The 25245-nt window shown below is 43.3% G+C and overlaps 1 protein-coding gene and 1 pseudogene across 1 annotated transcript in view; both read right to left on the reverse strand.

Annotated features, from left to right (window-relative positions):
* Positions 1–25245, reverse strand: part of BAHD1 (bromo adjacent homology domain containing 1) — a 509383-nt gene that overhangs the window by 145405 nt on the left and 338733 nt on the right. The window lies entirely within an intron of this gene.
* On the reverse strand, positions 9912–10030 carry LOC128646178 (uncharacterized; annotated as a pseudogene).

A 25245-nucleotide genomic window follows, 5' to 3' on the forward strand; every position in this document is an offset into this window, starting at 1 on the left:
TATCTGCATGGAACACCAGATAAGGAGGAGAACACTGCAGAGCAGATAACTCTGAAACTCTTCTAGCAGAAGAAATTGCAACCAAAAACAAAACTTTCCAAGATAATAACTTGATATCAACGGAATGTAGGGGTTCAAACGGAACCCCCTGAAGAACTGAAAGAACTAAATTGAGACTCCAAGGAGGAGTCAAAGGTCTGTAAACAGGCTTGATTCTAACCAGAGCCTGAACAAAAGCTTGAACATCTGGCACAGCCGCCAGCTTTTTGTGAAGTAAAACAGATAAAGCAGAAATCTGTCCCTTCAAAGAACTTGCAGATAATCCTTTCTCCAAACCTTCTTGAAGAAAGGATAGAATCTTAGGAATTTTTATCTTGTTCCATGGGAATCCTTTAGATTCACACCAACAGATATATTTTTTCCATATTTTATGGTAGATTTTCCTAGTTACAGGCTTTCTGGCCTGAACAAGAGTATCAATGACAGAATCTGAGAACCCTCGCTTTGATAAAATCAAGCGTTCAATCTCCAAGCAGTCAGTTGGAGTGAAACCAGATTCGGATGTTCGAACGGACCTTGAACAAGAAGGTCCTGTCTCAAAGGTAGCTTCCATGGTGGAGCCGATGACATATTCACCAGGTCTGCATACCAAGTCCTGCGTGGCCACGCAGGAGCTATCAAGATCACCGATGCCCTCTCCTGATTGATCCTGGCTACCAGCCTGGGAATGAGAGGAAACGGTGGGAATACATAAGCTAGGTTGAAGGTCCAAGGTGCTACTAGTGCATCTACTAGAGTCGCCTTGGGATCCCTGGATCTGGACCCGGAGCAAGGAACCTTGAAGTTCTGACGAGAGGCCATCAGATCCATGTCTGGAATGCCCCACAATTGAGTTATTTGGGCAAAGATTTCCGGATGGAGTTCCCACTCCCCCGGATGAAATGTCTGACGACTCAGAAAATCCGCTTCCCAATTTTCCACTCCTGGGATGTGGATTGCAGACAAGTGGCAGGAGTGAGTCTCCGCCCATTGAATGATTTTGGTCACTTCTTCCATCGCCAGGGAACTCCTTGTTCCCCCCTGATGGTTGATATACGCAACAGTCGTCATGTTGTCTGATTGAAACCGTATGAATTTGGCCTTTGCTAGCTGAGGCCAAGCCTTGAGAGCATTGAATATCGCTCTCAGTTCCAGAATGTTTATCGGGAGAAGAGATTCTTCCCGAGACCAAAGACCCTGAGCTTTCAGGGGTTCCCAGACCGCGCCCCAGCCTACCAGACTGGCGTCGGTCGTGACAATGACCCACTCTGGTCTGCGGAAGCTCATCCCCTGTGACAGGTTGTCCAGGGACAGCCACCAACGGAGTGAATCTCTGGTCCTCTGATCTACTTGTATCGTCGGAGACAAGTCTGTATAATCCCCATTCCACTGACTGAGCATGCACAGTTGTAATGGTCTCAGATGAATTCGCGCAAAAGGAACTATGTCCATTGCCGCGACCATCAAACCTATTACTTCCATGCACTGTGCTATGGAAGGAAGAAGAACAGAATGAAGTACTTGACAAGAGCTTAGAAGTTTTGATTTTCTGGCCTCTGTCAGAAAAATCCTCATTTCTAAGGAGTCTATTATTGTTCCCAAGAAGGGAACTCTTGTTGACGGAGATAGAGAACTTTTTTCTACGTTCACTTTCCACCCGTGAGATCTGAGAAAGGCCAGGACAATGTCCGTATGAGCCTTTGCTTGTGGTAGGGACGACGCTTGAATCAGTATGTCGTCCAAGTAAGGTACTACTGCAATGCCCCTTGGTCGTAGCACCGCTAGAAGGGACCCTAGTACCTTTGTGAAAATTCTTGGAGCAGTGGCTAATCCGAATGGAAGTGCCACAAACTGGTAATGCTTGTCCAGAAAGGCGAACCTTAGGAACCGATGATGTTCCTTGTGGATAGGAATATGTAGATACGCATCCTTTAAATCCACCGTGGTCATGAATTGACCTTCCTGGATGGAAGGAAGAATTGTCCGAATGGTTTCCATTTTGAACGATGGAACCTTGAGAAACTTGTTTAGGATCTTGAGATCTAAGATTGGTCTGAATGTTCCCTCTTTTTTGGGAACTACGAACAGATTGGAGTAGAATCCCATCCCTTGTTCTCCTAATGGAACAGGATGAATCACTCCCATTTTTAACAGGTCTTCTACACAATGTAAGAATGCCTGTCTTTTTATGTGGTCTGAAGACAATTGAGACCTGTGGAACCTCCCCCTTGGGGGAAGCTCCTTGAATTCCAGAAGATAACCTTGGGAGACTATTTCTAGCGCCCAAGGATCCAGAACATCTCTTGCCCAAGCCTGAGCGAAGAGAGAAAGTCTGCCCCCCACCAGATTCGGTCCCGGATCGGGGGCCAACATCTCATGCTGTCTTGGTAGCAGTGGCAGGTTTCTTGGCCTGCTTACCTTTGTTCCAGCCTTGCATTGGCCTCCAGGCTGGCTTGGTTTGAGAAGTATTACCCTCTTGCTTAGAGGATGTAGCACTTGGGGCTGGTCCGTTTCTGCGAAAGGGACGAAAATTAGGTTTATTTTTAGCCTTGAAAGACCTATCCTGAGGAAGGGCGTGGCCCTTACCCCCAGTGATATCAGAAATAATCTCTTTCAAGTCAGGGCCAAACAGCGTTTTCCCCTTGAAAGGTATGTTAAGCAATTTGTTCTTGGAAGACGCATCCGCTGACCAAGATTTTAGCCAAAGCGCTCTGCGCGCCACAATAGCAAACCCTGAATTTTTCGCCGCTAATCTAGCCAATTGCAAAGTGGCGTCTAGGGTGAAAGAGTTAGCCAATTTGAGAGCATGAATTCTGTCCATAATCTCCTCATAAGAAGAATCTTTATTGAGCGACTTTTCTAGTTCATCGAACCAGAAACACGCTGCTGTAGTGACAGGAACAATGCATGAAATTGGTTGTAGAAGGTAACCTTGCTGAACAAACATCTTTTTAAGCAAACCCTCTAATTTTTTATCCATAGGATCTTTGAAAGCACAACTATCTTCTATAGGGATAGTAGTGCGTTTGTTTAGAGTAGAAACCGCCCCCTCGACCTTGGGGACTGTCTGCCATAAGTCCTTTCTGGGGTCGACCATAGGAAACAATTTCTTAAATATAGGGGGAGGGACAAAAGGTATGCCGGGCCTTTCCCATTCTTTGTTTACAATGTCCGCCACCCGCTTGGGTATAGGAAAAGCTTCGGGGGGCCCCGGGACCTCTAGGAACTTGTCCATCTTACATAATTTCTCTGGAATGACCAAATTCTCACAATCATCCAGAGTAGATAACACCTCCTTAAGCAGAGCGCGGAGATGTTCCAATTTAAATTTGAATGTAATCACATCAGGTTCAGCTTGTTGAGAAATTTTCCCTGAATCTGAAATTTCTCCCTCAGACAAAACCTCCCTGGCCCCCTCAGACTGGTGTAGGGGCATTTCAGAACCATTATCAGCGTCCTCATGCTCTTCAGTATTTTCTAAAACAGAGCAGTCGCGCTTTCGCTGATAAGTGGGCATTTTGGCTAAAATGTTTTTGATAGAATTATCCATTACAGCCGTTAATTGTTGCATAGTAAGGAGTATTGGCGCACTAGATGTACTGGGGCCTCCTGAGTGGGCAAGACTGGCGTAGACGAAGGAGGGGATGATGCAGTACCATGCTTACTCCCCTCACTTGAGGAATCATCTTGGGCATCATTTTCTCTAAATTTTGTGTCACATACATCACATCTATTTAAATGAGAAGGAACCCTGGTTTCCTCACATACAGAACATAGTCTGATAGTTCAGACATGTTAAACAGGCATAAACTTGATAAAGTACAAAAAACGTTTTAAAATAAAACCGTTACTGTCACTTTAAATTTTAAACTGAACACACTTTATTACTGAAAATGTGAAAAAGTATGAAGGAATTGTTCAAAATTCACCAAAATTTCACCACAGTGTCTTAAAGCCTTAAAAGTATTGCACACCAAATTTGAAAGCTTTAACTCTTAAAATAACGGAACCGGAGCCGTTTTTATATTTAACCCCTATACAGTCCCTGGTATCTGCTTTGCTGAGACCCAACCAAGCCCAAATGGGAATACGATACCAAATGACGCCTTCAGTAAGCTTTTTCAATGTGTCTGAGCACCTCACACATGCATCTGCATGCCTTGCTTCCCAAAAACAACTGCGCAATAGAGGCGCGAAAATGAGGCTCTGCCTATGATTAGAGAAGGCCCCCAGTGAAAAAGGTGTCTAATACAGAGCCTGCCGGTTATTTTACATAATTCACAAGAATAAAATAACTCCTCAAAGCTATGAACTATTAAAAATGCTTATAAATCAATCGTTTTAGCCCAGAAAAATGTCTACCAGTCTTTAAAGCCCTTGTGAAGCCCTTTTTCTTATTTAATAAAAATGGCTTACCGGATCCCATAGGGAAAATGACAGCTTCCAGCATTACCAAGTCTTGTTAGAAATGTGTCATACCTCAAGCAGCAAAAGTCTGCTCACTGTTTCCCCCAACTGAAGTTATTTCCTCTCAACAGTCCTGTGTGGAAACAGCCATCGATTTTAGTAACGGTTGCTAAAATCATTTTCCTCTTACAAACAGAAATCTTCATCTCTTTTCTGTTTCAGAGTAAATAGTACATACCAGCACTATTTTAAAATAACAAACTCTTGATTGAAGAATAAAAACTACATTAAAACACCAAAAAACTCTAAGCCATCTCCGTGGAGATGTTGCCTGTACAACGGCAAAGAGAATGACTGGGGAAGGCGGAGCCTAGGAGGGATCATGTGACCAGCTTTGCTGGGCTCTTTGCCATTTCCTGTTGGGGAAGAGAATATCCCACAAGTAAGGATGACGCCGTGGACCGGACACACCTATGTTGGAGAAAACAGAATAATAAATGACAAAAAAGTTTTTTAAACACAAGCACAACTGCCACAGTCTACTGTGATTGTTACCCTCCTCAAACACGACTTTGAAGCCTTTTGAGCCCTTCAGAGATGTCCTGGATCATGCAGGAAGAAGCTGAATGTCTGTCAGTATTTTTAGCTGCACAGAAAAGCACTAAAATAGGCCCTTCCCACTCATATTGCAACAGTGGAAAGCCTCAGGAACTGTTTCTAGGCAAAAATCAAACTAGCCATGTGGAAAAAAACTAGGCCCCAATAAGTTTTGTCACCAAACATATATAAAAACGATTAAACATGCCAGCAAACGTTTTATATTACACTTTTATAAGAGTATGTATCTCTATTAATAAGCCTGATACCAGTCGCTATCACTGCATTTAAGGCTTTACTTACATTAATCCGGTATCAGCAGCATTTTCTAGCAAATTCCATCCATAGAAAAATATTAACTGCACATACCTTATTGTAGGAAAACCTGCACGCCATTCCCCCTCTGAAGTTACCTCACTCCTCAGAATATGTGAGAACGGCAGTGGATCTTAGTTACTTCTGCTAAGATCATAGAAATCACAGGCAGATTCTTCTTCTAATGCTGCCTGAGATGAAACAGTACACTCCGGTACCATTTAAAAATAAACTTTTGATTGAAGTTAAAAAACTAACTATAATACACCACTCTCCTCTTACTACGTCCATCTTTGTTGAGAGTTGCAAGAGAATGACTGGATATGGCAGTGAGGGAAGGAGCTATATAGCAGCTCTGCTGTGGGTGATCCTCTTGCAACTTCCTGTTGGGAAGGAGAATATCCCACAAGTAATGGATGATCCGTGGACTGGATACACTTAACAAGAGAAATGGTACAATTACCCCTGAAAGCTCTAGATCTAAAACACACTTCAAAAATGCCTGAGCTTTCAAAGGATTTGTTGGAACGTGAGAGAGAAAAAATATTCTCACAGGAGGTCTTAATCTGAAACCTTTTCAATACCCCTGAGAAACAATATTCTGAATCCAATGATTCTGAATGGAACCTGCCCAAATGTCTTGAAATAACTTCAATCTGCCCCCCACCAGCAGAACTGGATTGAGGGCTGCACCTTCATGCAGTCTGGGGGCTGGCTTTGGCGCCAAGTATGATGCCCAACGCAAAAGGAAGTTGAGAAATATTTTGGCGCCAACATCCAGAAACGACGCGTGATAAACTATTTTGTGCCAAACAACCTAGTGTCAACAGACGCAGGAAATGACGAACTTGCGTCATTACAGACACACATTTGCACCAAAAAATTCTCGTGCCAAGAATGACGCAATAAAAACCAGCATTTTGCACCCTCGCAAGCCTAATTTGCCGCAAGTTTTTTTAAAGAAAAAACAAGTCAATTGAAAAAAATGAATATACCCCAGGTAAGACAAACTTCCTAAAACATGATTCCTATAACAAAACTGCCAGACTGCAAATGGAAATACACATAGACCTGACTCATGGCAAATATAAGTAAAACACAAATATTTAAAACTTTATATTAATACATAAAGCGCCAAACCATAGCTGAGAGTGTCTTAAATAATGATACATACTTACCGAAAAAAGAAAATGTATGCTTACCTGATAAATTTATTTCTTTTTTGACACGATGAGTCCACAGATCATCTTAATTACTAATGGGATATTCACCTCCTGGTCAGCAGGAGTAGGCAAAGAGCACCAAAGCAGAGCTGTTAAATAGCTCCTCCCTTCCCTCCCACTCCAGTCATTTGAAGTTAGGAAGAAAAAGGGAAAGCCAAGGTGCAGAGGTGTCTGAAGTTTACATAACCCCCAACCTGTCTAAAGAAACAGGGCAGGCCGTGGACTCATTGTGTCAAAGAAATAAATTTATCAGGTAAGCATAAATTTTCTTTTTTAAGACATGAGTCCACGGATCATCGTAATTACTAATGGGATTCAATACCCAAGCTAGAGTACACAGATGATACGGGAGGGACAAGACAGGGAACTTAAACGGAAGGCACCACTGCTTGAAGAACCTTTCTCCCAAAAGCGACGTCAGCCGAGACAAAAGTGCCAACTTCGTAAAATTTTGAAAAATTGTGAAGAGAAGACTAAGTTGCAGCCTTGCAAATCTGGTCCACAGATCTTTAAAAGCCCATGAGGAAGCAACAGCCCTCGTGGAATGAGCCGTAACCCTCTCAAGAGGTTGCTGCCCAGCGGTCTCATATGTTAAACATATGATACCCCTCAGCTAAAAGGAAAGAGAAGTAGCTGTAGCTTTCTGACCCGTACATTTTCCTGAGAAAATCCCAAACAAAGAAGAAGACAGACAAAAGTTCTTAGTCGTCTGCAGGTAAACTTTAGCGCATGGACCACGTCCAAATTGTGTAGAAGTCGTTCCTTCTGAAAAGAAGGATTAGGACACAAAAAATCAACAACAACTCCTGATTAATGTTCCGATCAGAAACAACCTTAGAAAGAAATCCTAATCTATTACGTAAAACTACCTTATCTGAGAGTAAAATAAGATAAGGAAACTCGTACTTTAATGTCGAGAGCTCTGACACTCTACGATCAGAAGAAATAGCAACAAGAAATAAAACTTCCCAAGATAACAACTTAGTATCTCAGGAATGCATAGGTTCAAACAGAGTCCCTTGAAGAACTAAATTAAGACTTCACAGAGGATTAACGGTTTTGAACACATGCCTGATTCTGACCAAGGCCTGACAAAATGATTGTACATCTGGAAAATCCTCCAGACGTTTGTGTAACAAAAAAGAGAAAATGCTGAGATTAAACCTTTCTCCAAACCCTCTTGAAGAAGGGATACAATTCTAGGAATCCTAGCTCCACTCCATGAGTAGTCCTTGGATTCACACTACAGAAGTATTTACGCCAAATCATATGGTAAAACCTTCTAGATGCAGGCTACAAGCCTGAATGATGGTCTCTATGACCAAGCCAGAAAAACCCCTGCTTGGAAAAAATTAAGAATTCAATCTACAAGCAGTCAGTTTAAGAGAAACTAGATTTGGGCGAAGGAAGGGCCCCTGATCAGAAGGGACTTCCTCAATGGAGTTTCCAAGGTGGAAGAGATGCCATCTCCACCATATCTGCATACCAAGTCCTGCGAGGCCAGGCCGGTGCTATAAGGATCACCGTGGCCCTCTCCTGTTTGATTCGAGCAAAAACCAGAGGAAGAAAAGCAAACGGAGGAATAGGTATACCGAAGATATGATGTCCGACTGGAACCGGACAGTGGCCAACGGAGGCCAGACGAGCATTGAAAAATCACTCACAGATCCAGAATGTGTTTAGGGAGAACAGACTCTGACCTAGTCCAAACTCCCTGAGCCCTTTAGGGAGCCCCAGACTATCCTCCACCCTAGGAGGCTTATGTCTGTTGTCACAATCACCCAAGACGGACTGCGAAGCAAATTCCCTGGGAGAGATGATCCAGAGATAACCACCTTTGGATTGAATCCCTTGTCTTCTGCCCCAGTAATATTCGAGGAGACAAGTTCGCATAATCTTTGTTCCATTGCCTGAGCATGCTTAACCGCAAAGGTCTGAGATGGAAATGAGCCAACGGGATGATGTCCATTGCTGCCACCATCAGCCCGATTAACTCCAAGCACTGAGCCACTGATGGCGGAGGAGTGGATGAAGGACTAAACAAGATCGATAATCTTTAATTTCCTGACTTCTGTCAGAAAAATCTTCATAGACAGGGAGTCTAGGGAGGTCCTAAGAGAGTTACCCTTGTATTTGGAACTAAGGAAGTCTTTTCCAAATTTACCTTCCACCCGTGAGATCGTAGGAAGGACAACACCAAGATCGTATGGGATCTTGCTAGTCGAAAGACGGCGCCTGGACTAGGATATCATCCTGATAGGGTGCCACTGCAATTCCTTGTAATCGAGACACTGCCAACAGAGATCCCAGAACCCTTGTGAAAATGATGGGAGCTTTTGCAAGACCAAAAGGAAGAGCCCCAACTGGAAGTGTTTGACCAGAAAGGCAAACCTTATGAACTTGTGATGATCCCAGTGGATGGGAACATGTAGGTACTTGTCCTATAACTCCACTGTTGTCATAAAATTACACTCCTGGATCAAGAGAAAAAAATGGAAAGAATAGTTTCCATCTTGAAAGGCGGTACCCTAAGAAATTTGATTAAACTCTTGAGGACTAGAATTGGTCTGAAGTTTCCCTCCTTTTTGGGAACTCCAAAAAGACTGGAATAAAATCAGACCCTGTTCTTGTACCGGACCAGGAACAATCACTCCCAGGCTGGAAAGGTCTCCTACGCAGTGTAAGGACGCCTCTCTCTTGTCCAGTCTGTAGAAAATCTTGAAGGCAGAAACCTGTCTTTGAGAGGAAAACATTTGTATCCCTGGTAAACATTTTCTATCACCCAGGGATCCTAGAACATCTCGAACCCCACAGCCTGAGTGAAGAGGGAAAGTCTACCCCCTACAAAATCCGGTCCCGGATCGGGACATGCCTGTCATACTGTCCTTGGTTTAACAGCAGGATTATGAATTGTTTCCACTTATACTAAGACTGATTGGGTCTCCATGCAGGCTAGTCTGTTCCTGATTGGAGGCAGTAGAGTAAGGATTTCCCTTGCAATTTCGAAAAGAAAATTACTGTCATTCTTTTTGTTAGTTTCTCTTAACCTGCGGAAAAGGACGACCCTTACCTCCCGAGATATCAGAGATAATCTCTGACAGGTCGGGTCCAAACAAAGTTTTCCCCTTGTAGGGAAATAGCTAACAGTTTAGACATAAGGGACACAACCGCAGACCAAAGCTTTAACAGTCAGGCTCTGCGAGCCAGAAAAGAGAAACCCGAAATCCTGGCTCTCAGATTTAACTGGAAGGAAGGCATCCATAATAAAAGGAAATAGCTTAGATTAAGAGCTTTTATCCTATCCTGGATTTCATCCAAAGAAGCTTCCGTTGCCTACCGCACCTGGGATTCCCAGGCGGTCTCCCACCCAGGTACTGACCAAGCCTGGTCCTGCTTAACTTCCGAGTTCAGACAGGATCTGGTGCCTTCAAGGCAGTTTGGCGGTAGAGCCTCTAAACAATATGCCGCAGCACTAGGGACGGTAGCAGTGTACACAGCTGGCTGTCATTGTAAGCCCTGCAAACGTCTTAAGTAAACCCTCTAACTTCTTTCCATAGGGTCTTTGAAACCACAACTATCCTCTATGGGAATAGTAGATCTCTTAGCTAGGGCGGAAACAGTTCCATCCACCTTGGGAACTGTTTTCCAAGCCTCCTTAATTAATAAATTGAGTTATTCCAGGTTAACCTTCAGATAAATGAAATACACAGTCTGAGATCTTTTCCTCAGATACTACAGAAGAATCTTCCTATACAAGCCTCAGGGAAGAAATATTTGGAAAAAACGTATTCACTGAAGTAACATAATTCCTCTTGCGCCAGCCCCGCAGCATGGGGAAAAACATAGCTTATGCTTACCAGATAAATTTCTCTTGTAGTGTATCCAGTCCACGGATCATCCATTACTTATGGAATATTCTCCTTCCCAACAGGAAGTTGCAAGAGGATCACCCACAGCAGAGCTGCTATATAGCTCCTCCCCTAACTGCCATATCCAGTCATTCGACCGAAACAAACAGAGAAAGGAGAAACCATAGGGTGCAGTGGTGACTGTAGTTTGATTAAATTTTAGACCTGCCTTAAAATGACAGGGCGGGCCGTGGACTGGATACACTACAAGAGAAATAAATTTATCAGGTAAGCATAAATTATGTTTTCTCTTGTTAAGTGTATCCAGTCCACGGATCATCCATTACTTATGGATACCAATACCAAAGCTAAAGTACACGGATGATGGGAGGGACAAGGCAGGGATTAAGTGGAAGGAACCACTGCCTGAAGTACCTTTCTCCCAAAAACAGCCTCCGAAGAAGCAAAAGTATCAAATTTGTAAAATTGTGAAAAAGTGTGAAGCGAAGACCAAGTCGCGGCCTTGCAAATCTGTTCAACAGAGGCCTCATTTTTAAAGGCCCAGGTGGAAGCCACAGCTCTAGTAGAATGAGCTGTAATTCTTTCAGGGGGCTGCTGTCCAGCAGTCTCATAGGTTAGGCGTATAATACTCGGAAGCCAAAAGGAAAGAGGTTGCCAAAGCTTTTTGACCTCTCCTCTGTCCAGAATAAACGACAAACAGGGAAGAAGGATTAGGACACAATGATGGAACAACAATCTCTTGATTGATATTCTTGTTAGAAACCACCTTAGGTAAAAACCCAGATTTGGTACGCAGAACTACCTTATCTGCATGAAAAATCAGATAAGGAGAATCACATTGTAAGGCAGATAGCTCAGAGACTCTCCGAGCCGAGGAAATAGCCATCAAAAACAGAACCTTCCAAGATAAAAGCTTAATATCCATGGAATGAAGGGGTTCAAACGGAACTCCTTGAAGAACTTTAAGAACCAAGTTTAAGCTCCATGGGGGAGCAACAGGTTTAAACACAGGCTTCATTCTAACCAAAGCCTGACAAAATGCCTGGACGTCTGGAACTTCTGCCAGACGCTTGTGCAAAATAGACAGAGCAGAAATCTGTCCCTTTAAGGAACTAGCTGATAATCCTTTGTCCAAACCCTCTTGGAGAAAGGACAATATCCTAGGAATCCTAACCTTACTCCATGAGTAATTCTTGGATTCACACCAGTAAAGATATGTACGCCATATCTTGTGATAGATTTTCCTGGTAACAGGCTTTCGTGCCTGTATTAAGGTATCAATGACTGACTCTGAGAAGCCACGCTTTGATAGAATCAAGCGTTCAATCTCCATGCAGTCAGTCTCAGAGAAATTAGATTTGGATGATTGAAAGGACCTTGTATTAGAAGGTCTTGTCTTAGAGGCAGAGTCCATGGTGGAAAGGATGACATGTCCACTAGGTCTGCATACCAGGTCCTGCGTGGCCACGCAGGCGCTATTAGAATCACCGATGCTCTCTCATGTTTGATTTTGGCAATCAGTCGAGGGAGCAGAGGAAACGGTGGAAACACATAAGCCAGGTTGAAGAACCAAGGCACTGCTAGAGCATCTATCAGCGTCGCTTCTGGGTCCCTGGACCTGGATCCGTAACAAGGAAGCTTGGCGTTCTGGCGAGATGCCATGAGATCCAACTCTGGTTTGCCCCAACGATGAATCAATTGAGCAAACACCTCCGGATGGAGTTCCCACTCCCCCGGGTGAAAAGTCTGACGACTTAGAAAATCCGCCTCCCAGTTCTCCACGCCTGGGATATGGATTGCTGACAGGTGGCAAGAGTGAGTCTCTGCCCAGCAAATTATTTTTGAGACTTCTAACATCGCTAGGGAACTCCTGGTTCCCCCATGATGGTTGATGTAAGCCACAGTCGTGATATTGTCCGACTGAAATCTGATGAACCTCAGTGTTGCTATCTGAGGCCAAGCCAGAAGAGCACTGAATATTGCTCTTAACTCCAGAATATTTATCGGAAGGAGTTTTTCCTCCTGAGACCACGATCCCTGTGCCTTCAGGGAGTGCCAGACTGCACCCCAACCTAGAAGGCTGGCATCTGTTGTTACAATTGTCCAATCTGGCCTGCGAAAGGTCATACCCTCGGACAGGTGGACCCGAGCCAACCACCAGAGAAGAGAATCTCTGGTCTCTTGATCCAGATTTAGCAGAGGGGACAAATCTGTGTAATCCCCATTCCACTGACTTAGCATGCATAATTGCAGCGGTCTGAGATGTAGGCGCGCAAATGGCACTATGTCCATTGCCGCTACCATTAAGCCGATCACCTCCATACACTGAGCCACCGAAGGGCGCGGAATGGAATGAAGAATACGGCAAGCATTTAGAAGCTTTGATAACCTGGACTCAGTCAGGTAAATTTTCATCTCTACAGAATCTATAAGAGTCCCTAAGAAGGAGACTCTTGTGAGTGGGGATAGAGAACTCTTTTCCTCGTTCACTTTCCACCCGTGCAATCTCAGAAATGCCAGAACTATCTCTGTATGAGACTTGGCAATTTGAAAGCTTGACGCCTGTATCAGGATGTCGTCTAGATACGGAGCCACTGCTATGCCTCGCGGTCTTAGAACCGCCAGAAGTGAGCCCAGAACCTTCGTAAAGATTCTCGGGGCTGTAGCCAACCCGAAGGGAAGAGCTACAAATTGGTAATGCCTGTCTAGAAAGGCAAACCTTAGGAACCGATGATCTTTGTGAATCGGTATGTGAAGGTAGGCATCCTTTAAAGTGATAGTAAAGTTGACTAGTTTCCTTGCAATTTCCATAAAGCCTATTCGTTTTTGACACTAGTCGCTAAGTTTTTTAACCTTCAAAATTAATTTCAGTAATACCTCGTAATCTTTTATAAATTGTCTCCTACTGTTCCTAGCTCCTCCCATCTGCCATTTCCTGGTTATAAATTGCATTCACATAGTGAGCGGTCCCACCCACTCCTACGTCACAAAACAAGGCTCGCTCCCATGAGATAAATTGTGTGCCAGTTAAAAAAAAACTTGCATAATTTGCACTGTGAGCGATTCAGGTACTTACTAAAACAAAAGATGCCTGTAATCTACACTGATGAGTTTGTCTGTATGGTTCCGCCGATGATGATTACGTAGCAAGGGATTCCCATAATAACACGCATGCGCAAAACGGGAGCGTGCATGGTGTTAGAGGCAAGGAAAAATACAATGGCGCATGCGCTTTAAGTTAAGTGGGAGGATTACAGAGTCACGGCCGCCTAACGGCCTAATTTTCAACTGGACAAAAAAAAAAGTGACACAAATGTGATTTTTTTTTTTTTTTTTACGGGTTGAATAATTGTTGAATAAAAGGGTACTAAATAAAGCTTATAAATTGATTTAGAGATGATAATATAAAAAACAATGAATGAAACTAATATTTATTTTGATCAATTAGTTTAATAGTTGATTGTTAATTCTGTAACTTTACCATCACTTTAAGTCCACTGTGGTCATGTACTGACCCTCTTGGATCATGGGTAGGATGGTCCGAATAGTTTCCATTTTGAAAGATGGAACTCTGAGGAATTTGTTTAAGATCTTTAGATCCAAAATTGGTCTGAAGGTTTCCTCTTTTTTGGGAACCACAAACAGATTTGAATAAAAACCCTGTCCTTGTTCTGTCCGTGGAACAGGATGGATCACTCCCATTACTAGGAGGTCTTGCACACAGCGTAGGAATGCCTCTTTCTTTATCTGATTTGCAGATAACCTTGAAAGATGAAATCTCCCTTGTGGAGGGGAAGCTTTGAAGTCCAGAAGATATCCCTGAGATATGATCTCCAACGCCCAGGGATCCTGAACATCTCTTGCCCACGCCTGGGCGAAGAGAAAAAGTCTGCCCCCTACTAGATCCGTCGCCGGATAGGGGGCCGTTCCTTCATGCTGTCTTAGAGGCAGCAGCAGGTTTCCAGGCCTGCTTAGATTGTGCAAAAGTTCCCTCTTGTCTTGAAGCGGAGGAAGTTGATGCTGCACCTGCCTTGGAATTTCGAAAGGCACGAAAATTAGACTGTTTGGCCTTTGATTTGGCCCTGTCCTGAGGAAGGGTATGACCCTTACCTCCAGTAATGTCAGCAATAATTTCTTTCAAACCAGGCCCGAATAAGGTCTGCCCCTTGAAAGGAATGTTGAGTAATTTAGACTTTGAAGTCACATCAGCTGACCAGGATTTGAGCTATAGCGCCCTACGCGCCTGGATGGCGAATCCGGAATTCTTAGCCGTTAGTTAATCAAATGAACAATGGCATCAGAAACAAATGAGTTAGCTAGCTTAAGAGTTCTAAGCTTGTCAACAATTTCAGTCAATGGAGCTGTATGGATGGCCTCTTCCAGGGCCTCAAACCAGAATGCCGCCGCAGCAGTGACAGGCGCAATGCATGCAAGGGGCTGTAAAATAAAACCTTGTTGAATAAACATTTTCTTAAGGTAACCCTCTAATTTTTTATCCATTGGATCTGAAAAAGCACAACTGTCCTCAACCGGGATAGTGGTACGCTTTGCTAAAGTAGAAACTGCTCCCTCCACCTTAGGGACAGTCTGCCATAAGTCCCGTGTAGTGGCATCTATTGGAAACATTTTTCTAAATATAGGAGGTGGGGAAAAGGGCACACCGGGCCTATCTCACTCCTTACTAATAATTTCTGTAAGCCTTTTAGGTATTGGAAAAACATCAGTACTCACCGGCACTGCATAGTATTTATCCAGCCTACACAATTTCTCTGGCACTGCAATTGTGTCACAGTCATTCAGAGCAGCTAAAACCTCCCCAAGCAATACACGGAGGTTCTCAAGCTTAAATTTAAAATTAGAAATCTCTGAATCAGGTCTCCCCGAATCAGAGACGTCACCCACAGACTGAAGCTCTCTGTCCTCAGGTTCTGCATATTGTGACGCAGTATCAGACATGGCTCTTACAGCATCTACGCGCTCTGTATCTCGTCTAACCCCAGAGCTATCGCGCTTGCCTCTCAATTCAGGCAATCTGGATAATACCTCTGACAGGGTATTATTCATGATTGCAGCCATGTCCTGCAAAGTAATCGCTATGGGCGTCCCTGATGTACTTGGCGCCATATTAGCGTGCGTCCCTTGAGCGGGAGGCGAAGGGTCCGACAAGTGGGGAGAGTTAGTCGGCATAACTTCCCCCTCGACAGACCCCTCTGGTGACAATTCTTTTATAGATAAAGACTGATCTTTACTGTTTAAGGTGAAATCAATACATTTAGTACACATTCTCCTATGGGGCTCCACCATGGCTTTTAAACATAATGAACAAGTATCCTCTGTTTCAGACATGTTTGTACAGACTAGCGATGAGACTAGCAAGCTTGGAAAACACTTAAAAGCAAGTTAACAAGCAATATAAAAAAACGTTACTGTGCCTTTAAGAGAAACAAATTTTGACAAAATTTGAAATAACAGTGAAAAAACATAATTTATGCTTACCTGATAAATTTATTTCTCTTGTAGTGTATCCAGTCCACGGATCATCCATTACTTGTGGGATATATTCCCTTCCCAACAGGAAGTTGCAAGAGGATCACCCACAGCAGAGTTGCTATATAGCTCCTCCCCTCACATGTCATATCCAGTCATTCGACCGAAACAAGACAAAAAAGGAGAAACCATAGGGTGCAGTGGTGACTGTAGTTTAATTAAAAATTTAGACCTGCCTTAAAAGACAGGGCGGGCCGTGGACTGGATACACTACAAGAGAAATAAATTTATCAGGTAAGCATAAATTATGTTTTCTCTTGTTAAGTGTATCCAGTCCACGGATCATCCATTACTTGTGGGATACCAATACCAAAGCTAAAGTACACGGATGATGGGAGGGACAAGGCAGGAACTTAAAACGGAAGGAACCACTGCCTGTAGAACCTTTCTCCCAAAAACAGCCTCCGAAGAAGCAAAAGTGTCAAATTTGTAACATTTTGAAAAAGTGTGAAGCGAAGACCAAGTCGCAGCCTTGCAAATCTGTTCAACAGAGGCCTCATTCTTAAAGGCCCAGGTGGAAGCCACAGCTCTAGTAGAATGAGCTGTAATCCTTTCAGGGGGCTGCTGTCCAGCAGTCTCATAGGCTAAGCGTATTATGCTTCGAAGCCAAAAGGAGAGAGAGGTTGCCGAAGCTTTTTGACCTCTCCAATGTCCAGAATAAACGACAAACAGGGCAGATGTTTGACGAAAATCTTTAGTTGCCTGCAAGTAGAACTTCAAGGCACGGACTACGTCCAGATTATGCAAAAGACGTTCCTTCTTTGAAGAAGGATTAGGGCACAATGATGGGACAACAATCTCTTGATTGATATTCCTGTTAGAAACCACCTTAGGTAAAAACCCAGGTTTAGTACGCAGAACTACCTTGTCTGAATGGAAAATCAGATAAGGAGAATCAATATGTAAGGCAGATAACTCAGAGACTCTTCGAGCTGAGGAAATAGCCATCAAAAACAGAACTTTCCAAGATAAAAGCTTAATATCAATGGAATGAAGGGGTTCAAATGGAACTCCTTGAAGAACCTTAAGAACCAAGTTTAAGCTCCACGGAGGAGCAACAGTTTTAAACACAGGCTTAATCCTAGCCAAAGCCTGACAAAAAGCCTGGACGTCTGGAACTTCTGCCAGACGCTTGTGCAAAAGAATAGACAGAGCAGAAATCTGTCCCTTTAACGAACTAGCTGATAAGCCTTTTTTCCAAACCCTCTTGGAGAAAGGACAATATCCTAGGAATCCTAACCTTACTCCATGAGTAACTCTTGGATTTGCACCAATACAGGTATTTACGCCATATCTTATGGTAGATTTTCCTGGTAACAGGCTTTCGTGCCTGTATTAAGGTATCAATAACTGACTCTGAGAAGCCACGCTTTGATAGGATCAAGCGTTCAATCTCCATGCAGTCAGTCTCAGAGAAATTAGATTTGGATGATTGAAAGGACCTTGTATTAGAAGGTCTTGTCTCAGAGGTAGAGTCCATGGTGGACAGGACGACATGTCCACTAGGTCTGCATACCAGGTCCTGCGTGGCCACGCAGGCGCTATCAGAATCACTGATGCTCTCTCCTGTTTGACCTTGGCAATCAGTCGAGGCAGCAGAGGAAACGGTGGAAACACATAAGCCATGTTGAAGAACCAAGGAGCTGCTAGAGCATCTATCAGCGTCGCTCCCGGGTCCTTGGACCTGGTTCCGTAACGAGGAAGTTTGGCGTTCTGGCGAGACGCCATGAGATCCAGTTCTGGTCTGCCCCAACGATGGACCAGTTGAGCAAACACCTCCGGATGGAGTTCCCACTCCCCCGGATGAAAAGTCTGACGACTTAGAAAGTCCGCCTCCCAGTTCTCCACGCCTGGGATGTGGATCGCTGACAAGTGGCAAGAGTAAGACTCTGCCCAGCGAATTATCTTGGAGACTTCTAACATCGCTAGGGAGCTCCTGGTTCCCCCTTGATGGTTGATGTAAGCCACAGTCGTGATGTTGTCCGACTGAAATCTAATGAACCTCAGTGTTGCTAACTGAGGCCAAGCCAGAAGAGCATTGAATATTGCTCTTAACTCCAGAATATTTATTGGGAGGAGTTTCTCCTCCTGAGTCCACGATCCCTGAGCCTTCAGGGAATTCCAGACTGCGCCCCAGCCTAGAAGGCTGGCATCTGTTGTTACAATCGTCCAATCTGGCCTGCGAAAGGTCATACCCTTGGACAGATGGACCCGAGATAGGCACCAGAGAAGAGAATCTCTGGTCTCTTGATCCAGATTTAGTAAGGGGGACAAATCTGAGTAATCCCCATTCCACTGACCTAGCATGCACAATTGAAGCGGTCTGAGATGCAGGCGCGCAAATGGCACTATGTCCATTGCCGCTACCATTAAGCCGATTACTTCCATGCACTGAGCCACTGACTGGCGTGGAATGGAATGGAATGAAGGACACGGCAAGCATTTAAAAGTTTTGATAACCTGGCCTCCGTCAGGTAAATTTTCATTTCTACAGAATCTATCAGAGTCCCTAGGAAGGAGACTCTTGAGATGGTGATAGAGAACTCTTTTCCACGTTCACCTTCCACCCATGCAACCTCAGAAATGCCAGAACTATCTCTGTATGAGACTTGGCAATTTGAAAGCTTGACGCCTGTATCAGGATGTCGTCTAGATACGGAGCCACCGCTATGCCTCGCGGTCTTAGAACCGCCAGAAGTGAGCCAAGAACCTTTGTAAAGATTCTCGGGGCCGTAGCCAACCCGAAAGGGAGAGCTACAAATTGGTAATGCCTGTCTAGAAAGGCAAATCTTAGGAACCGATGATGATCTTTGTGAATTGGTATGTGAAGGTAGGCATCCTTTAAGTCCACTGTGGTCATGTAATGACCCTCTTGGATCATGGGCAGGATGGTCCGAATAGTTTCCATTTTGAAAGACGGAACTCTTAGGAATTTGTTTAAGATCTTTAGGTCCAAAATTGGTCTGAAGGTACCCTCTTTCTTGGGAACCACGAACAGATTTGAATAAAATCCCTGTCCTTGTTCCGTCCGCGGAACTGGGTGGATTACCCCCATTACTAGGAGGTCTTGTACACAGCGTAGGAATGCCTCTTTCTTTATCTGGTTTTCTGATAATCTTGAAAGATGAAATCTCCCTTGAGGAGGAGAAGCCTTGAAGTCCAGAAGATATCCCTGAGATATGATCTCCAACGCCCAGGGATCCTGGACATCTCTTGCCCACGCCTGGGCGAAGAGAGAAAGTCTGCCTTCCACTAGATCCGTTTCCGGATAGGGGGCCGTTCCTTTATGCTGTCTTGGGGGCAGTAGCAGGTTTTCTGGCCTGCTTGCCCTTGTTCCAGGACTGGTTAGGTTTCCAGGCCTGTCTGGAATGAGCAACAGTTCCTTCCTGTTTTGGAGCGGAGGAAGTTGATGCTGCTCCTGCCTTGAAATTTCGAAAGGCACGAAAATTAGACTGTTTGGCCTTTGATTTGGCCCTGTCCTGAGGAAGGGTATGCCCCTTACCTCCAGTAATGTCAGCAATAATTTCCTTCAAGCCAGGCCCGAATAAGGTCTGCCCCTTGAAAGGAATATTAAGTAATTTAGATTTAGAAGTCACGTCAGCTGACCAGGATTTAAGCCATAGCGCCCTCCGCGTCTGGATGGCGAATCCGGAGTTCTTAGCCGTTAGTTTAGTCAAATGTACAATGGCATCAGAAACAAATGAGTTAGCTAGCTTAAGTGATTTAAGCTTGTCCATAATTTCATCCAATGGAGCTGTGTGAATGGCCTCTTCCAGAGACTCAAACCAGAATGCTGCAGCAGCAGTGACAGGCGCAATGCATGCAAGGGGCTGCAGGATAAAACCTTGTTGAACAAACATTTTCTTAAGGTAACCTTCTAATTTTTTATCCATTGGATCCGAAAAAGCACAACTATCCTCAACCGGGATAGTGGTACGCTTTGCTAAAGTAGAAACTGCTCCCTCCACCTTAGGGACCGTCTGCCATAAGTCCCGTGTAGTGGCGTCTATTGGAAACATTTTTCTAAATATAGGAGGTGGGGAAAAGGGCACACCGGGTCTATCCCACTCCTTGCTAATAATTTCTGTAAGCCTTTTAGGTATAGGGAAAACATCAGTACACACCGGTACCGCATAGTATCTATCCAGCCTACACAATTTCTCTGGAATTGCAACTGTGTTACAGTCGTTCAGAGCAGCTAAAACCTCCCCAAGCAATACACGGAGGTTCTCAATCTTAGATTTAAAATTAGAGATCTCTGAATCAGGTTTCCCCAGATCAGATCCGTCACCCACAGAATGAAGCTCTCCGTCCTCATGTTCTGCAAACTGTGACGCAGTATTAGACATGGCTCTTACAGCACCAGCGCGCTCTGCATCTCTCCTAATCCCAGAGCTATCGCGCTTGCCTCTCAATTCTGGCAATCTAGATAATACTTCTGACAGGTTATTATTCATGATTGTAGCCATGTCCTGTAAAGTAATTGCTATGGGCGTCTCTGATGTACTTGGCGCCATAATAGCATGCGCCCCCTGAGCGGGAGGCGAAGGTACTGACACGTGAGGAGAGTTAGTCGGCATAACTTCCCCCTCGTCATCTGATAATTCTTTTATAGATAAAGACTGACCTTTATTATTTAAAGTGAAATCAATACATTTAGTACACATATTCCTATGGGGCTCCACACTGGCTTTCAAACATAATGAACAAGTAGATTCATCTATGTCAGACATGTTTAAACAGACTAGCAATAAGACTGGCAAGCTTTAAAAACACTTCACAATAAGTTTACAAGCAATATAAAAAACGCTACTGCGCCTTTAAGAAGCACAAAACCTGTCTCAAGTTGAAATAACAATGAACCAAAGCAGTTATACCAACCAAATTTTCACAGTAAATGTTTTAAGTTAGCAGAGCATTGCACCCACTTGCAAATGGATGATTAACCCCTTAATACCCAAAACGGATAAACAATAGAGAAAAACGTTTTTTTAACACAGTCAAACACACTGTCACAGCTCTGCTGTGACTGATTACCTCCCTCAATATGACTTTTGAAGCCTTTTGATCCCTCTAGAGAAGTCCTGGATCATGCAGGAAGAAGCAGGAAGTCTGAGTCTGAATTTTTACTGCGCAAAAAAAAAGCACTAAAATAGGCCCCTCCCACTCATATTACAACAGTGGGAAGCCTCAGTTAACTGTTTCTATGCAGAAATTAAGCCAGCCATGTGGAAAAATTATGCCCCAATAAGTTTTATCACCAAATGTACGTTAAAAACGATTAAACATGCCAGCAAACGTTTTAAAACACATTTTTTAAAGAGTATATATCTCTATTAATAAGCCTGATACCAGTCGCTTTCACTGCATTTAAGGCTTTACTTACATTACTTCGGTATCAGCAGCATTTTCTTAGTCAATTCCATTCCTTAGAAAAATATTTTACTGCACATACCTTAGTTGCAGGAAAACCTGCACGCCATTCCATTTCTGAAGTTACCTCACTCCTCAGAATGTGTGAGAACAACAAGTGGATCTTAGTTACTTCTGCTAAGATCATAGAAAACGCAGGCAGATTCTTCTTCCAAATACTGCCTGAGAAAAAACAGCACACTCCGGTGCCATTTAAAAATAACAAACTTTTGATTGAAGAAATAAACTAAGTATAAAACACCACAGTCCTCTCACGACCTCCATCTATGTTGAGGGTTGCAAGAGAATGACTGGATATGACATGTGAGGGGAGGAGCTATATAGCAACTCTGCTGTGGGTGATCCTCTTGCAACTTCCTGTTGGGAAGGGAATATATCCCACAAGTAATGGATGATCCATGGACTGGATACACTTAACAAGAGAAAAGGCAGTTACACTAACAACATTTTTACAGTGTATGTAACAAGTCAGCAGAGCATTGCACCCACTTGCAAATGGATGATTAACCCCTTAATAACAAAAACAGAATAATAAATGACAAAAACGTTTTTTAAACACAGTCACAACAACTGCCACAGTCTACTGTGATTGTTACCCTCCTCAAACACGATTTTGAAGCCTTTTGAGCCCTTCAGAGATGTCCTGTATCATGCAGAGGGAAGCTGAATGTCTCTGTCAGTATTTTTTAGCTGCACAGAAAATAACTAAAATAGGCCCTTCCCACTCATATTGCAACAGTGGAAACTGTCTCTAGGCAGAAATCAAACCAGCCATGTGGAAAAAACTAGGCCCCAATAAGTTTTGTCACTAAACATATATAAAAACTATTAACATGCCAGCTAACGTTTTATATTACATTTTTATAAGAGTATGCATCCCTATTAATAAGCCTGATACAAGTAGCTATCACTGCATTTAAGGCTTTACTTACATTAATCTGGTATAAGCAGCATTTTCTAGCAAATTCCATCCCTAGAAAAATATTAACTGCACATACCTTATTGAAGGAAAACCTGCACGCCATTCCCTCTCTGAAGTTACCTCACTCCTCAGAATATGTGAGAACAGCCATGGATCTTAGTTACTTCTGCTAAGATCATACAAAATGCAGGCAGATTCTTCTTCTAAATACTGCCCGAGATAAACAGCACACTCCGGTACCATTTAAAAATAACAAACTTTTCATTGAAGAAATAAACTAAGTATAAAACACCACTCTCCTCTTACGACCTCCATCTTTGTTGAGGGTTGCAAGAGAATGACTGGGTATGGCAGTTAGGGGAGGAGCTATATAGCAGCTCTGCTGTGGGTGATCCTCTTGCAACTTCCTGTTGGAAAGGAGAATATCCCATAAGTAATGGATGATCCGTGGACTGGATACACTTAACAAGAGAAAATGGCAAGGTAACTCCCGAAGGAGATTTAGATGAAGCACATGGCACTGCCTGTGAGGGCTACAACACTGGGACACTAGAGGAGAAATTTGCGGCATAAATTGAACCTTATCAATAGATTCTTAAACAGTAACTGCCTTAAAAAGAAGTTGACTCAGAAAAAAAAAAAAATCTATCTGAACAACCTAACGTTCTTCACATAGATGAACAGAAAAGATTGTGTATTCACATCGGTATCAGAGCATTAACCTTACAAAGGGCATCTAGCAGGACCTCCAAAAATAAAATAGCAAATAACAGTTGAAATTCTTTACTAAACATTTAAAAAATAAAAGATGTTACTGTGTCTTTAAATGTTAAAACGTCATTTTATTTGTGCGTGTTATGGTGTCTTTAAATGTTAAACCATCATTTTATTTTTGCGTGTATCTAAAAAATTCCCGATACTCAAATGTAGAGGAAAGTCCCTACACCTCCGCTTAATTCTTGCCGAGTTGTCAAAACACAGTCCCTCTGATATCAGAGATATCTCTGCAACTCAAAAGACCGGATTCAGCCTTGTAGTGCTGTCCAGTTCTCACGCAGCTCACCAAACACTGCCCTTATTCTTCTGATACCAGCAGGAAGTTAGGCATTGAAAACGAAGCATATAAGCAGAGTGCGCAAGCCAAATTGGCGCCACTTGAAGCTCCGCCCATCGTGGGCGTTATCAAGGTGAATCCCGGTCGCCATTGTTACTGCAACGGATTATTATTATTATCGGTTATTTGTAGAGCGCCAACAGATTCCGCAGCGCTATAAACAAAGGGGTAGTACAACAAAACAATTATAGGGTAGAGGGCCCTGCCAAGAGTTGCACTGTTGTAATCACCTCTTAAGAAGGTGATCTACAAACAGCTGGATTCCATAAAAGTGAAGCCAAAATGGGTCTGCTCCTTGCTTCAGCAGCTTAACCCATCTGAACATAAACATTCCCCTCATACTGAGCCGTTCCCTCTTACACAGACCCAGAGATTAAAGGTTGTAGTGAAAAAAATCCTCCTCAGCCCCAGTGCCTGCTAAGAAGGTGCCGTCTAAATTATCCTCCTCTACAAATAGGAGTCTATGTCCCATAAATTAAAGTGCTCCACTTTTTCTGAGACCTTATGTCCCCAGACGCAGAATAAAAAGTCAAACCTGCTGAGCTGCCTTGCTGTCGGGCAGAATTAAAAGGCAAGTGCTAAGAGGTCCTCTCCCTCCCATAGCCCTGTGGAAAAAGATAAAGCCTGAGTAATCTTGCTTAGGCTATTATCACAGAAGAAATCATAAAAAACCAGCACAAACTTACTTCACCACCTCCAAAGTTTGTAAAACTGAATTGTGGGTGTGGTGGTGGTGTATTTATAGGCATTTTGAGGTTTGGGAAACTTTGCCCCTCCTGGTAGGATTGTATATCCCATATGTCACTAGCTCATGGACTCTTGCCAATATGAAAGAAATTAATTTATCAGGTAAATTCTTACATAAATTATGTTTTTTACCTAAGGTAGTTTCTAACAAGAATATCAATCAAGAGATTGTTGTTCCATCATTGTGTCCTAATCCTTCTTCAAAGAATTGTATAACCCATACGTCACTAGATCATGTACTCTTGCCAATTACATGAAATGAGGGGTCTTAGAGGTTTGTAGCTGCTTTGGAAGCTGAGATTTAGGGGTTTGAAGGACCTCCCCCATCCAACTCCCTCGCAGAAACAATGAACTTCCTGGTTCTGCCCACTTTGAGATGTCCCACTGTGCCCACTAGGCCAACAAAGATCCCGACCTGTAGTGAGGGGGATTGTCAAAAACAGCTTTTGATTGGCAATCCCCCTGCATGACGAGAAGGGCTCGTCATGTGCCTACATGTATCTATGTGCATGACGAGAACGCCTCCTCATGCACATCGAAGGGTTTAAATGGATATTTTGGTCTTTTTTTCTTGATTCATTTAGATGTAAAACGGCTTTATAAATGTTGCTCTCTCCGTATGCAACATGGAATGTTTTCTGAGTTCAATGTGCCTTTAAAGGGATAGAAAGGTCAAATATTAAATGTACATAGGTGCATTTCAATTTGAAAACAGAATTTATGCTTACCTGATAAATTACTTTCTCTTACGGTTTATCCAGTCCACGGATTCATCCTTACTTGTGGGATATTCTCATTCCCGACAGGAAGTGGCAAAGAGAGCACACAGCAGAGCTGTCCATATAGCTCCCCCTCAGGCTCCGCCCCCCAGTCATTCGACCGACAGTTAGGAGAAAAAGGAGAAACCATAGGGTGCAGTGGTGACTGTAGTTTAACTAAAATAAATTTGAACCTGACTTAATTGCCAGGGCGGGCCGTGGACTGGATACACCGTAAGAGAAAGTAATTTATCAGGTAAGCATAAATTCTGTT

The sequence above is a fragment of the Bombina bombina genome, chromosome 1, assembly GCF_027579735.1.
Source record: "Bombina bombina isolate aBomBom1 chromosome 1, aBomBom1.pri, whole genome shotgun sequence".
Lineage (NCBI taxonomy): Eukaryota > Metazoa > Chordata > Amphibia > Anura > Bombinatoridae > Bombina > Bombina bombina.